This window comes from Castor canadensis, chromosome 12, assembly GCF_047511655.1.
Source record: "Castor canadensis chromosome 12, mCasCan1.hap1v2, whole genome shotgun sequence".
Taxonomy (NCBI): Eukaryota; Metazoa; Chordata; class Mammalia; order Rodentia; family Castoridae; genus Castor; species Castor canadensis.
Genome location: NC_133397.1, coordinates 95,594,094 through 95,610,465, shown reverse-complemented (window position 1 = coordinate 95,610,465; position 16,372 = coordinate 95,594,094). Strand labels below are relative to the sequence as shown.

At 38.4% G+C, this 16,372-nt stretch overlaps 1 long non-coding RNA gene across 1 annotated transcript; it reads left to right on the top strand.

Moving 5' to 3' along the window:
• Nucleotides 1-13,105: 13,105 nt before the first annotated feature.
• LOC141415075 (uncharacterized) lies at nt 13,106-15,977 on the top strand. Its single transcript, XR_012440102.1, has 3 exons — nt 13,106-13,249; nt 14,796-15,149; nt 15,711-15,977. It is a non-coding gene; the product is annotated as an uncharacterized lncRNA (long non-coding RNA).
• The last annotated feature ends 395 nt before the right edge of the window (nt 15,978-16,372 follow it).

Sequence of the window (16,372 nt, the reverse complement as noted above, 5' to 3'; positions counted from 1 at the left end):
TGAGAAAACAGATTTGGGTTCTTCATGACAATGGGAGCAAATCTTTAATTTTTTACATGGCAAGGAAGTCATGAGCTGAGAAATTAACCTTAAAGACTAGATTAGTGAAACTGATAAAATTCATTGTACCCAGAGAGAGAGGTACAAATATTCTTAGCCACACACCTTCCTTGCTAGGCTCCAGCAAGACTCTAGGAGAAAATGATTCATGTGGAAAGGAAGCTCAGACCAAAAAATTAAAAGCAAAAATGAAACTCAGAGGGAATTCATGAACAATGAGCTATAAATTCATAACAATTTGAAAATAATTTTAAAGCAATGTGCTTAAATATTTGAAATGCTGGGAAGTGGGACTGGACTCCATAAGAAAGAACAAAGCGTCAGAAACCAAGTGGTACATGTGGGCTGGCAAGGGAACTCAGACAGGTGAGAACTGCTTGCTTTGGGCTCTGGGCAGGAATGTCCCTCCAGAAGAAAGAATACAAGGGCCCACAATGGCCTAGGAGAGAAAACCAAAATGAATTAAAAAACAAAACATTGGCTGGCATTGTGTCTCAGTGGTAGATTGCCTAAGGTCCTAGGACGGACACACACACACACACACACACACACACACACACACACACACACAAAGCTACTCAGGAAGAAAAAACAGTGAGTGCTCCCTCCAAGGTCTGATCACAGCAGGAAGAGCTTGGCTGTGTTGCCTTCTTTGTGCAGGATTCCTGGCATCCACCCACAAACCTCAGAGACTCCAGTGAGGCTGCTCTTTCCACTGAAATCACAACAGCACAGCAGAAAAAGCCTATCAGGGAAGATCTGCAGAGCAGCGACTCCACTGGTGTAGTACTGACAAAAAGGGAACATTGGGCAAAGTCTGGAGACATGTTTGTCACAACAGGGAGAGCTGTTGCTGGCAGCAGAGAGGAATGCTGCTAAACATCCTACAGTGCAAGCCCCTCTTCTCCACAGCAAAGGATTAGCTAGTCCAAAATGTAAATAGAACCAAGGTGTAGAAACCAAAGGCTTAAAAATTATGTATAAATGTTACACTAGACTTTATAGGACTTGTTCTTATGGCTTTTCTCTGTATCCACAACATGGTCCCCACCATGTGCATCTGATACACTCACCTTATGGTCCTTCTTCTGTGATAAACAGAGGCAGGAGGTTAAAAGGACTTGATGGTATGAGACTGTTGGAGAAGTCATCATGAACAAGTCTTCTCATCTCACATGGTGGAGAGATAAAAGATTCTGTCAAAATGATGAAATCCCATAAGATGGAAGGAAATGCTCTTAGATTTAGAGTATTTTGCCTAGCATGCTCAAAGACTTGAGTTCAATCCCCAGCACTGAAAACAAAAATCATATGGAGATCTAAGTGAATAATATAAAAAATAGAGGAAGGTGTGGGGAGAGAGTTAGTGAAGGTAAGTTAAACTGCAGTAGATCGTTGGTACCTGCAGGTACACGATTCCAACGACACTGCCTTTGAGGAGGACCTGCAGATGCTCAGGTTGCACAGAGCTCAGCACTGTGCTGTGGATGCTTGCTTCATTTTTCACATAACCCTTATGAGCTGCCACCTCTCAACAAATCTCGGGCTTTCCCTTTATCACTCCAGTTAAGCACATTTCAGCTCTTTGGGCTAGGAGCATTACTGTAGCGTTTACCTGGCTTTTGGGGCACCATTTGCTTTTTTGGGAAACGTATTGTATTTTCCCAAAAATTAAAGTGAGGGAAACACTTCGCAGATCATACAGCGATGTAAACACCACTGATGATAACACAGGACTGACTGAGTGCTTCTCCCCACCCACTGAAATTTCTCTTGAGTTTTAAAATTTATTGTTTTTTACTGCAATTAGTCAAAACTGCTGTAATAAATCCATGAATAATGTGGGCTCACTGTACCATGATGGCTAATTTTATGTGTTGACTTGAGTGATTAGGGAATAACCAGATAGCTAGGAAGGCATTATTTCTGGGTATATCTGTCAGGCTGTTTCTGGAGGAGAATGGAATTTTTATTCTATATTTAAAATGTTTAATGGACACATAACACTTACACATATTCAGACTACAGTGTGATGTTTTGATGCCTGTGTGTGTCATGTCACGACAAAGTCAGAGTAGTTAGCATATCCTCCACTTCAAGCATTTATCATACCTTGTGGTAAGAATATTGAAAATCCTCTTTTCTAACTATTTTGGAATATACAATTCATTATTGTCAACTACACTGTACCCTATGTGCAGTAGACTGGAGAATTTACTTCTTCTATTTAACTCTGTATCCATGGACCAGTGTTCCCTACCCCAGTCTTTAGTAACTACTGCTCTATTTTCTTCTCTGAGAGCAACTTTTTGCCTTTGAATCAGTGCACTGAGCAAGGCATCTCCATCCTCACCCAGTCTGGGCAGCCACCATCCAAACCATTGATACCCAGATAGAACAAAAAGGCAGAGGAAAGGAAAATTTGTTTGCTCACCTGGGCCCAGAGCCAGGACCCCTTTCTTCTCCTGCTCTTGGATATCAGAACTCTAGGCTCTGATCTTTGTTCTTCAGGACTCACACCAACTGCTTCAGATGTGCGGACCTTCTGCCTGGCTCCTCTGTTTTTGAGGTCTTTGGACTTTGGGCTGAACCATGCTACCTACTTCCCTGGTTCTTCAGCTTGTATACAGAGGCCTGTTGTGGGACTTCAGCCTTTTTAATCATGTGACCCAATTCCTCTAATAAACCTCCTCTCATTATCCATACATCTTGTTGGGTCTGTCCCTCAGAAAATCCTAAGACAACCACTACTTCTATTTTATAGCATGCTTTTTAATAAACATAATTCATATCTGCTAAAGACACAAAGTTAAAAATACATAGATTTACAGTGTTGATGAGCAGATGCAGTGAAAGCAGAATTTATTGTAATAATGGGCTTTCTGAATTTCTTAACTGTATGCATACATTACTTCTAAATTTAAAATAAAACAATTTTCATATCAAGTGTGAGCAAGAATGGGAATGTGAATATAAATGGAGCCATCTATCTGGAGGGTATTTTGGCAGGATGTTATCGAAAGACTTAAAACATTTTAGACCATTTGGCTTTGAAATATTTACCCTTAGGAAATAATTAGAGATACAAAACAAGATTTATGTTCAAGAATATTCATTGAAGCTATTTTTTTACATCTTGTAGTTTAAAATGGTAATAAAGTTCCAATGTAGAGATTAGCCATATAAATTATGGAACATTAGACAAAGAAATACAAGATACCATTAAAATTCATGCTATCAAATGTCATTCAGAGATGGATAACAAAGAAGATGGCTATATAATGTTATATCGAGGCAAGGCTATTTTAAGGGTATTCTTCCAACTATGTTAGAGATACATGACTGTTAATGAAGCATGTCTGTATCCTTTTCACATCACCTTCTATGCCCTAAGAGCAGAATAAATGTAAGGATCTAATTTCTTGGTATGCAATTTTCTTTAGGAGGAATTAATGTGACAACTATGTTGATGCTTCTAAAAGCCTTCACAGAATAATGTAAAAGAAAAAAAATTAAATTATCCAAGAATGTATAGATTTTGATTATAAATTGATGAAAAAAATATGCCCATTGGTTAAACATAAAGAAGATTGGGCCATTCAGGGAAAAAATATAAGCAATCTGTAAATATAAAAAAAATTAATGGAATATACTTTTGGAGGTAATGAGTTCTGTTAACTTTCTTCTTGATTTGCATTCCAGATCTTCCAAAGAAAGAAAAGTAATGTTGTTGTATGATCACCTCTTTTTCATTTTTTCCCCACCAAGGAGACATTTACCTTCATTTTTCTGTAGAATGTTACCCTGTCTGCTTTGCTCAGGCCATGTGGCTTTCAGGGGCGTAGCCAAGAATTTAAGGGTGAATCATGTGACCCAGAATATTGCATTTCCCCGGGGCATTGATCACCAGACCAGCATATAAGATGATCATAGCCAGAGTTATAGATTTCTGAAAAGCACACTTACCTGTCCTTGGACTTGAATGTGGGAGGAAATGAGGTTAATAGCTGCTGTCTCCATCTCAGAATGTTCAGTTGGAGGAGAAATTGGGATTTATGCCAGGGAGCAGAGCACTGGGCCTTGTCTGCCCAGAGCTGCACTATACTTCACAGTTGTGGCCAAAACATTCTCTTCATTCAGAAACTTGTTGGGGTATGGCTTTCAGTGTCTCACAACCAAATAACCTTTTTTTTTAAAAAACATGTTTTATGATTTCATTTTATTCATGTCTTTGTGGTAGTTCATCTATCCTGTAAATCATGTTCCTTCAGTCATAAATCTCTGAAAAGAATAGTAAAGATTCATTCTGGGGAAGGACTTATTATAGTGGAAATATTTTTCTCCTTTAGTTTGTATTGGAGTCAAGAACTCATTTATTCTCATTAGGTAAAATACTTAATCTTGCTGTGATTCATTATATCTCTGTAATACTCGGAAAATATATCTTAATTGAGAAAACAAATGTAACATAAAAACAATTTTTCTCTTAGTCTAGGTCTTCACTCTGAAAGTAGTAGGAAAATGATGTAACTTTTCAATTAATTCAGGCAGAAAAAATAGATAAAGGTAGTTTTGAACAAAACTGTCTATTCTTCACCCTGCTATGACAAAAATGGCAAAATAAACCAGGGAGACCTCTAAAACTATTACATAAAAAACTGACTTCCATTAATTTTCTCCAGCAAACAATGACGAAGACTTTTTTTTTTACTTTGGCCCACAATATAGGACAAATGTCCTTCCCTTTATTCCATACTCACAAGAGTAGAAGGAAGGACCCTGGTTCAGTCAATGTAAGTCTCACAATTGTGCTAAGCTTAGTAAAAATTCAGTGAGCAAAGCCGGGCACTGGTGTCTCATGCCTGTAATTCTAACTACTCTGGAGGTAGCGATCAGGAGGAACACGGTTCAAAGAAAGCCTAGGCAGATAGTTCAGGAGACCCTATCTTGGAAAAAAAAAAACCATCACAAAAAAGGGCTGGGTGGAATGGCTTCAAGGTGTAGGTCCTGAGTTCAAACCCCAGTGCTGCAAAAAAAAAAAAAAAAAGAAGAAAATTCAGTGAACAAGTGTACTGTGGCACTGTGTGCCCATATCTGAGCATCAATTCTGAGGCCACTGTCTGGTGGTGTTAAGTGAGGTAAAGTAATGAGAGAAGACATAATTGAAATAGTTCAAAGTACTATGGATTGGTTAGCTGTTTCTTATCTAGTTTTGTCAATCCCAGTGGGCAATTTTCTGATATCCATTGGAGTGAGTCTCACTTTCTACATTTTTAAGAAAAGACATTTTGATTCCCTGGACATTTTATCTGCTCACTTAATATCTGAATTTCCCAATATTTCTTAGTAAATGTCATATGCTCAACTTTCCTCTTCCTTGAGCACTTTCCTAGAACAAGTCATATTTCTTGCAATTAGTGAGCATTTCATGCATTGGAATGGTAAACAAGAGTCCAGAGGAATGTAATAAGAACTAGATCTACTAACTTTTCCTTGATTGGCCTGAGCTAGAAGCTGAATCTGCTTTTAAAAGTTAGTCCTTTAGAACCCAATGATCTTTCTTTTCATGTCAGAACAATACAGCTTGGAGGCAGCTCTCTGCTGTGATGAGAAGTGGGGTGGGGGCTTGCCACTCATTTCTCATAAGCCTGTCTGCAGCTGGATTTGTGCCTCACACCACATTTGTACTGCTGCTGCTGGAACTCTACTTTCTCTCTCCCCCTTTCTTTTTGTTCAATTTAAACTGTACTATACATGATAATGCTAATTAGCAAGTGCTCCTCTCTAAACAATCTGGGACATGATACATATGAATAAATAAAAATTAAGCCCAACTGGGCTTGGTGCCCAGAAAAATTAGGCAAATCACTTGTAAACAATGGAAGAGAATATGTATTCAAATATACATATATATGAAATTACTCTGTCAATATGTGGAATATTGAGTCATTTTTAAAAAAATTAAACATTTTATTTGACCCTACAGATTTTTAGGCATTTATGAAATGTAAGGCAACTGTTTGTATAGACAATGCCTTGTATGCATGGGAGGACTCCTGGGTGATGATGATGATGATGATAATAGTAATGGTGATTTTCATGTTTTAAATGCTCAAGTCACTCATCACCTCCCAATTCACTCCCTTCATCACTTTTTGTTTCTATAGGCATCATGCCATGTGTTCCATTCGGATCATTCCAGATGCTCAGTGACCTTAAATGGAACTGCCAAATGTTTTGGATGACGTCAACAATTTAAGAATTTTTTAATGTTTAAAGTAGTTAAGAATGTACTTTTTCCCAAGCTGGTAAAAGAAATAAAAAATTGAATTGATCATAGATAGCATCAGATCCTTTGAACATGAATCCTTAAAATTTTAAGACCAAAGAGATATGAGTGTGAGGAGATGTGATCTGATTTTCTCTGGACACTGAGCACCTTTCACACTTCAATCAGGTGTCTAAACATGCTAATGACATGGCAGTCAGAGGCAATGCTGCTGAAAATTGGCATGAGGTCCCCTCGGTGTTCAAGAATAAGTTAGAATTTGCCTTCTTTTTAGCTTAGCTACTCAAGTAGTAGAGTAAAAAGCAGGGAAACTCACTGCAGGGGGAATGTAAATCTGAAAAGAAAAAGATTATGAAAGATAACAGAAACAAACAGGAAATTTATTTTGAGAGCTAATGGATTTGGGAGATTAAATAATTTATTTCCAGATCATTATTAAGAAATATAACTAAATAAATCTTACTTGCTTTTAGGATTTGATTTGGAAATGAGAAAGAGTTAGCATAACAATATTAGGGTGAATAAAAGGAAGTCACTTTGGAACTGGAACTCTCTCCCCCTTGAAGGTGACTTATTGAGAACTTTCCATCAGATGCTAAAGAAAATAGACACCCACGTTAAGCCATTAACTAGAAAGTCCCCACATGGCCCAGAAGGAATGACTCTCCTGCAAGTCATTATCTCAGGAAGGTCAGAGGGTCATTGAAGATTATCCCATTCAGTGACCTTCCTGGGACTTCTCCATCCACCTCCTTTATTAACCCCTGGTCTGTAAGCAGCATGGGCTCCAGCTCTCCTGCTGGGGTCCCTCCACCCCATCCACAGGGTCACTTCTCCACAATAAGCCCTGTGCTGGTGCATGAACCATCTCCCATGCCTATCCATTCCATGCTGTTCTTTCATTCTAACAAACAAGACAGCATCAAAATTTGCTCTAATTTCTTTTTCTAATGGAAGAACTCTGAAATTGTGTGGGGCCCAGCATTAATGCTTTCCTTTCAAATCCATGACTTCCTCCACCGTGTACTACTTGGAAACTTTAGTAACTATCATTGCTGAAAGGATCATCTCAGATCACCTTTGCAACAAATGGTAAGCATTCACAGTTATATTTGTTAACATATTTTATATTGGAGAAGCAATATGGCATAATTCAGAAATAGTCATTTTAAGTAAGTCATCTTGGCCAATCAATTATCCAATTTTAATTTGATATATGTAGTCATTGTCTCTGGGGGTTTGGTATCAGGAACCCTGTAGATATCAAAATCTGTGGGTGCTCAAGGCTCTTACATAAACTGAAAACATTTGCATAGAACCTCTACACACCCTCCCATATGATTTAAATCATCTCTACATTACTTGGAATGCCTAATACAATGTAAATGCTATGAAAATACTTGATATACTGTATTGTTTAGGGAATGGTAACAAGAAAAAAAATTCTGTTCATGCTCTGTACAGATGCAATTGTTTTTCATGAATATGTTTGAACCCAGGTTGGCTGAGTCCATGGATGGGGGTCCTGTGGATACAAAGGGCCAACTGTAGCATATTCCAGGCACTGAACACAAAGCGGAAAATGTGATTACAGTAAGACTGAAGTCACCATCACCTTCTAGTTATTTGTGGTCCATCAGGGAGGATACATGTTGGACACAAAATGTGATGAGTCTTAACAAAGTAGAAGGTTGTGTGGCTAAAAGAGCACACAGTCAGGGAAAAACCTCACTCCAAGGTTTCAGGGAAGACCTCATTGAGGAGAGGGCATTGAAATATGGACTTAAGGGATGAGCACATGCCACCTGGTCAAAGGCTGACCAAGAACACAACATATGAAAGATCTTTGAGTAGAGAACCTATTCAAGACACAGGGGACACTATATGAATTTAGAGTATAAAGAACTCAGGAACTGCTGAGCAGGCTGGAGAGATTGGACAGATTTGTAGGAAACCAAAGAAGGATTTTAAGAAGGGCTTTAGAGATGGTTAGGGAAACCTTTAAAACAGAATCTAGTTTTAGTCCCAACTCCATAACAAGTAACCTCTCTATACTTCACTGTGTCTGTCAGAGACATGAGATTTAAGCTGCTGTTGTAAACCCTTCCTACTCTGAGTCAAGTGTGAGTAAAGTGAGAAGCAGGAATGAAATTGGTAATGGGAAGGGAAGAGCATGGATGGTCCATGAGGATTACCACCCACTTGCATGCCTGTGTGTGTGTGTTTTTCACATAGGTGGTAGTGAAGACTGCTTATTACGGTGATGCACTATACAGTGAACAGTGTCTGTCTGTTTTCCTCCATTGGCCCAGGTGCAGGTGCTGTTACAGTCTCTGAGATTATTTGCATACTGGCTTTTAATGATGCATTCAAAAATATTCATCACATCTATCGACTTAGAGAAGCAATTTACTTTTGCAAATACGGGCTAATGTCATGGAGACTCCCAAGCTACCACTTATTTAAAACACTCCTCTCCAATTTTCATACCCTTCCTCCCCCCGCAAAGGAAAAAATAGAATTCTAGCTGTTTAAGCACCAGCTGAATAGAGCACACATTGGACATCTATGTGGAAGATGAAAATGTATTCTCACAGTAAAGACCTGCCATTTTGTCCTTAAGAAAAGAAACAAAATAAACTGGTTTGTAAGTTATCTGCCTTTTGCTAACTCCAGCTAAATGCCTTTGCAGTATAATCCTTTTGGGCAGGTTAGGGCTTTTATCACTATTATGTTTAAAGTCCTTTTAACCAAAACAAATCATCAAATTGAAAGAGACGCCATATTGCATGTGGACTGATAAGAACACCAACACCGCCTTTCCAGTGGTCATTGGGGAATGGACCCATTAGCTTCCCTTTAACCTACATGGTTTGGGCCACAGTGGAGACTGAAGTGGCACAGCAGCCCATGTAGGCTGTGTGGCTTTCCAGGAGACAGGGGAAGACTTCAGGTGACCTGAGGGCTTGAAGGGTGTGATTCAGGCTTAACTCCAAGTTAAATGCAGTTTCAGAACATGGAGCAGCAGGAGTAGTAGCCATTTTCCCTTCAAACATCCAGAAAATGGTGGTGCTGATACTGAACTTGTAGTCTTGGAAGAACAGTTTGTAGAAGAAAATGTAAAATGAAAATGTATTTAAGGATTTTTAAAAAATCATGCATCCCTTCTTTGTTCCATGTTATTTTCATAAAATACATCTTGTGATTATCTTAGTGAGCCTCCTGCTTTGAGTCTCATTTGCATAAGTGTGTTTATAGGAATAGCAGAGAATCAGAATAATTGCATCATGAAGAGTTATATTTTGCTTAATTTACATTGATTGTATACATTATGCTCAGAGCATTTATGAGTTACTCACATTTTATACCAGGTCCTATAAGTGGAATTTACCATGTTTGTTTTGAAGGAAAATTGGACCTGTTGACCTGAGACTACAAATGCAGGTAGAGGTGGCAGCAGAGGGTTAGGGAGCCTGCAAAATTATTGCTGAATAGTTCCTGCTGTCTGAAATCCCCTTCTAGCCAAGATGGTGACTCAGCCCTACCTGGATGGCAGGATTTCAGAGTTTGAAGCTGACAGTGATCCAAAAGAGAGTACCCCAGGGCAAAATGAAAATATCCAGGAAGCTAATATAACTAAAGTAGCAACTTGATAGCTTCTTCAGAGGTGGGTCAATCCACACATGGCCTGCAGTGTAGATCATTAGTTATCAGAGTAGACTGAATGCGGGAGACAGAGGTTGGATTTTCCTGGAGTGGAGCTAGAAGTACCTGCAGGGAAAATAATGGTGATTGTGCATTCTCAGCCCCATGTGCACAAGGAGTCTGGCTGACCCAGATACCTACAAAATGAATTAGACACTTGTGGTCAATGGGAGTGCTGGCAGCTTTGTGAGGTGGGGGTATATAGATAACTAGAAGGGTCAAAATGTTGTAGAATTTGTTCTTGGTAAAACCAGTTATTCTGCATCTTTTTGGAATCTATAATGACTCTTGACTCCCAGCCTCCTCCATTTTTAACATCACCACAAGCACACAAGGAAGACTTAATAACCATTTGCATCAAGCCATGCATAAGGCTCTTCTTGAACAAGCAGGACTCTAGCAACAATTTTGAGATTTGACCTTCAGTCTGTCCAGAGAGGTCTCTCCTTTGTGCTTTCTCTAAGTACCAGTAATAAAGGAGTCACTGCTGCTGGGGTTTAGCCAATCCTTGGCAGCTAGAGTCAGGAGAAGCATTTAAATTTCCTGGGACCTAAAATAGAAAGGTTGTCAGAACCCAGCTTCTGAGTGAGGATGTATCTGCATAATCCAAAGTATCATATCCTATCAAGTAGAAAAACAAACCAAAGCAGTGACTGGATTTGACACAATTCCCTGTGACACAAATCCTAAGAATTCCCAAAGATATTTTGGTAAGATACTGTCTAACAAAAGGGAGTGAACAGCATTGCCAAGGAAGAAATAGCAATATATTATTTTAAACCAGTAAAAAGAAAGTATAACATTCTTTCTTGGAGTAGTTATAAAAATCATGTTCTATTATACATATTTAAATGGAATGAGAACATTTTGTGAAAGTATCAGTTAAAGGAAGTTTGCTATTTTCAGTCCTTTCATTTACTTGTGTATGACACAGTCATGCCTGTGTCACAGTGTATGACATGAACAAATATCTATTTTTATAACATGCGGGCTAATAAAATGTGAACATTTGGGCACTGGTGGCTCATGCCTGTAATCCTAGCTATTTGGTGGCTGAGATCAGGAGGATCATTGTTCCAGGCCAACCCTGGGAGGTCCCTTCTCCACAGAAAACAGGTGGGCATGGTGGCGCATGCCTGTTATCCCAGGGATGGTAGTAAGCTTAAAATAGGAGGAGTATAGTCTAGACTGTCCTGGACAAAAAGCAAGACCCTACCTCCAAAATAACTAGAGCAAAAAGGGCTGGAGGTGTGCCTTAAGAAGTAAAAAGCCTGCCTAGAAATTGTGAAGCCCTTAGTTCAAACCCTAGTATCCCCCCTTCAAAAAAAATGTGAACATAAAATATTGGGCCATTTGAACCTTTGCAGATGTCTGAATAATTTAAGATGCTGGTAAAAAATTGGCTTCATCTCTTTACAAAGCAAGATACCACTTGGCAAGGAAATAAAATACCTAATATGAAACAGATATTCAATCTCATCCAAAAAAAATACCATAGGTCTTCAGTCTGTTCCAAAATAACCACCTATGAATATTCATTGTTTAGAAAGAATCTCCCATTCAGATAATTGTTTAAAAGCACAACACCAAGGTTTTTATGGACTAGCATACGGTAAAGTGAGTATAATGTTTCTGGGTGGAAATTTCTTTCCAGTGTTTCTTGGGAAATCTATTTTTTTTAGAATCTCAAGTTTGAAAAAAAAAAACCATTAAAAAGCTGAGAAAACAGGAAAGAGTAATATTATTTCCCTATGGGATTTCATGATTGTCAATCTAAAGAATCCATTGACACTCTCTCAGAAGTTTACACTGGGTCAAGGTCAGTGTTTTGGGAATGAGACAGAGGAAGCAGCCATGCTGTGGTCAGTCAGTCTTGCTCACAGTTCTTGACATGTTCAAGCTGATCTGCTGCTGATGAGGGTCATCTCACAAATGTGAGCAGTACCAATAAATTCATGTGCATAGCGTATTTTATCCCATGAGTGATACTTCAAGGAAGAAGTATCGAAAGCAAAATAGGTTCTTAAGTTTGCAATCTCAATTCCTGATTCTGTGTAGTGCTATTAACCTTGCTAAGGAGCAGAGATTTTATTTTATTCAAATGTAACTCAGTGCTTGCTGGTGTTTCCCAGTCTTTGAAGACTTGGGTATGCACAGTGTTGTTTCATAGAAGAAATGCACACGGACTGTTGTGAAGTCTTGCAATGTGAAATCAGAAACTGATTTGAATTAGCTGCAGCAATATCATTTCCAATAGCAAAGACAACATTGGGGCAAACAGACAAAAATATTTCAATCTTTAAAAAAGACATGAGTAAAACAAAAGAGAAAAACTTTTCTTTGTTCTGGAATGTGCCACAAAACAAGATTAAAGCTATCAGAAAAATTAGTGCTTTATTTTAAGATTTCATTTTAAGAATAACTTTTAAATATTAGATGTCCTTAGTGCAATCTTTCAATTTTAAATGCTTCTTGTTAACACTTGTTTTGTGTTAATATTCTTTTCTTTTAATAGTTTCTATTATCAGGTGTTTACATTAGGTAGAATTTTTTTTACATGTCATAGAAATACATAATGTCACAATAGTTTGTCATAACAATGAACTATTAATTCATTTGTTATATCTTTTTAACAGAAAACCTCTAGAGCTTTTAGTTTTAGAAAAATCATTCACCATTTATTATTATGGTCACAAGATCTAAGAACTATTTAAACTATTTTAAAATGTGTAAATAGTGTTATGAAAAATCTGTGTAGCATAATTTTATGAATTATTCCTAAGCATTCCAGGGAAAGTCAAATCCTAGAAAAATATCTCTAAGGTTCATATATTTCATGATTTTAGAAACATTAGATGAGAAAACTTTTTAAACCCCTAGTCTGATAATAGAGGAGAATTTGTTCTTGGGTTTAGACGGAAGAATAGATAGGAATTTAGATTTATAATTTCTTGAGTTCAGCAGTTAAGCATGTTATCTGTACTCATCAGGTTGCTACATGCTTGCTCATTCAGTTTATTTGTTTATCTCTTCATTTAATAACAGTGTCTGCTCTGTGTCACGTGGGATGCAGGACTGAACAAAGAGAAGTCATTCCTTACTGAGCAGGAGGACTGACAATAGACACAAGCACGTTGGAAGTGACTCCGGCTCTATTTTGGCAGTTTACCTATTTGTTATTTGCCCAGACTTGGAGTAAGTAATGGTGTCAGGTGCTTGAATACATTAAAACCCTTTAGAGGTCCAAGTGCATTTCTGAAACTACTAGACCCATGAACATACAAGGGGTAATTCTCAGCGTGGAAATTTGGAATTTGTCTCTGAGGGAAATTGATCTTCCTGTGTTCTGAATTGATCTGATGATAAATTATTTCAATGAATGTTCTTTTTGACTTCTCTTTCCATCTCCTTTCTCTTTTGACTCCCTTTTCTCCTGAGTCATTCTTTTTTCTGCAGCAGTGGAGGTTGAACTCAGGGCCTACCTCCTGAGTCACTCCCCCAACCCTTTCAGTGCTGGTAATTTTTGAGATAGGATCCCGCTTTATGTCCAGGCTGGCTGGACAGTGATGGTATTTGTGTTTCCCCCACGTAGCTTGGAAGACAGGCACATGCTACTGCTCTCATTGGCTGGGATAGGGACTCATGAACTTTTTGCCTGGACTGGCTTGGAACCACGACCTTCCCTATCTCTGCCTCCTGAGTAGCAAGGATTACAGGCTTGAACCATGGCACCTGACCTTTTCTTCATGCTTTATAATATAGATTCATTATTTCTAATTTTAAAATCCAAAATATCAAACACTACAAAATCTGAACTATCAGAGTGCCAACATGGCACCACAGTGGAAAATTTCACATATAACCTTAAGTGATGGATTGTAGTCAAGATACAGGTGCACTAAAAATATTGTATAAAATTGCTTTCAGGCTATGTGTATAAGATGTACACAGTACATTTATGAATTTCATGCTTAGGCTTGGGTCCTAGCCCCAAGATAGCTCACTGTGAATGAAATCTGAAGCATTGCTGGTCCCAAGCATTTTGGATGAGGGCAACTCAGCTTGTAATTGGTTTACTTGCTAGAGTCATGGTAAGAAGTTCTCCACTATGTGTCCCACTTCACCCAATTTGTGAAAATCTAACAAAGTCCAGGTCATCTCACTCTAATTCAGGTAAAAAGTATGTTAAATTTTTTCATTTTCAGTTGTCTCATACAAATATTTGTCTTTATATTTTATTTTAATCTCAGTCACATTAGGTGCATATTTGGATTTAATCGTATTTTTGTTACATCAGCTAACTTTCTTTTATCTTTATCTTATAGCTTTCTTACATGGCATCCAATTTTAGATAGTCCATCAAATTGTGATAAGCCCTAAGAAATGCTGGAACTTGAAATTTCAGAAGTCACTCTTTCTGTCCCTGTTGCTTACCTCTTGTCACCTTTGATGTCACAATACATCAACTTATATTATTCATTGCTTATGGTGGCTTTGGGACATCTAGTCACAGTTCTCTTACTTTAGAGACTTGTTACAACCTCTTACTGCAACAAAGGTTCTAGGTTATATATGTGAAAAAGCACCATTAGTCCAAGCTTAGTTTAAGCTTTGTTGGCAAATTTTCCTAAGTGTAAAATAGTATTCCACAAAATATGACCAAATGTTTCTCCAGTCTTTGTATGGAGGCCCTGATCCTTCCAGCAAAAGGTGATGTGTGTCTTTATCCCCTTAAAACTAGGTTGGATCTATGACTGGCCTTCACCAAAAAAATGAAAAAGAAATGATGTCATGAAGCTAACAGAGGCTTTGAAGCTTCCATTTTTGCCTTGTTGGAACCCAACCACAATGTGAGAAATCCTAGCTTTCTGGGAGGCCATAGAAGAGAGCAGAGGCCCTTCCATCCACTGTGGGAGTGAGGCTGTCTGCTCTGAGCCAGCCACCACCAGAACTGTCAACTGGCTCCAGATATGAAGGGAAGACCTATAGACCCCACGTTCCCATCTGAGGACTGAGAAGAAATAAAGGATTGCTGATTTAAACATTCAGTATTAATATGATTGGACATAGGAAGAGATGATGAATACAAAATTAGGTACTTAAAAGTGGGACACTGCTGTATCGAAAAAGACACCTGGTCTTTGCTTTGAGAACAAGTGGTGGCCAAATACAGATTGGTAGTGAGGAAACTGGAAAGAAAGAAAGAAAGGAAGGAAGGAAGGAAGGGAGGGAGGGAGGGAGGAAGGAAAGAGGGAGGGAGGGAGGAAGGAAGTGTGGGAGGGAGGAAAAGGAAAAGAAAGGAATGAAGGAAAGGAAGGAAGAAAATACTGTTAGTAGAGGCTAAAAAGGAATATCACAAGGAAATTGTCATTGAAGTCTAAAAATGGGCAATCTGTGTTATTTAGTTGTGAAATAATTGCACTCTGGGATAATTTGGATTTTAGAAAGCATCCTTAATAAAATGTGTAGATCTGGCTAACATGATCTCTAGGTGAATGTTGAGAAGACCGGTCAGGTTTCTCTAACTGCATATGATATTACTGCACAAGAAGATAGATTAAAGAAAGAGCTTTTCAGTTTGAAAGCAGAATTCAGATGGAACCTAGTACATCTAAGACTGGCTGAATAGAAAAATTAAGCTGTTTTTCATTCTCAGTTTATCTAGACTGCAAATGAAAGCGGTCTCTCAACACCCAACTTTCTGTGGACATGAATCTGACTGATAAACATTCACAGCTGCAAACATGGGTTGTTTCCAAAGGATGGAGGTAAGGACATAGGAGAACAATGGTTCAGGGAGCATAAATCTGAACATTCAAAGAACATTTCCTACCTTCAAGAAATTAGATCCTGGAAGCATGTCAGGGCTGGGGTTTAGAGTTGCTATGGGCTAATAACAGTGTTGGGTTTGAATGAGAGTGTTTGTTACATATTTCCCACACCTAAATCACCATTCATATATGTATCCATGTATGCATGGAGAGCTGACAATTAGTATATAGACTCTGGGGGGTGCACTTGAACTTTATCCATATCCAAACCTGATGTAGGATATGAAATCTTCAACACTGGTCAAATGGTATAATAGAAATGGAACTTGTGGGGTCTCTGAGATCACAGGACTATTTTGCAGATAGAAGTAACATGACCTACTTAGGATGAATGGCAGATTATAGCAGATTGCAAAAACATGACCAGAAGGTCCTCTGACTCTATGTTATGATGCTGTTCTTCTCACCAGTGTAAGAAAAGGATGTTGTTATTCCCCTCTGTGAAGTTGCTGTTCTTATTTGGCTGAACTTGGGGTTGCTACCAAGT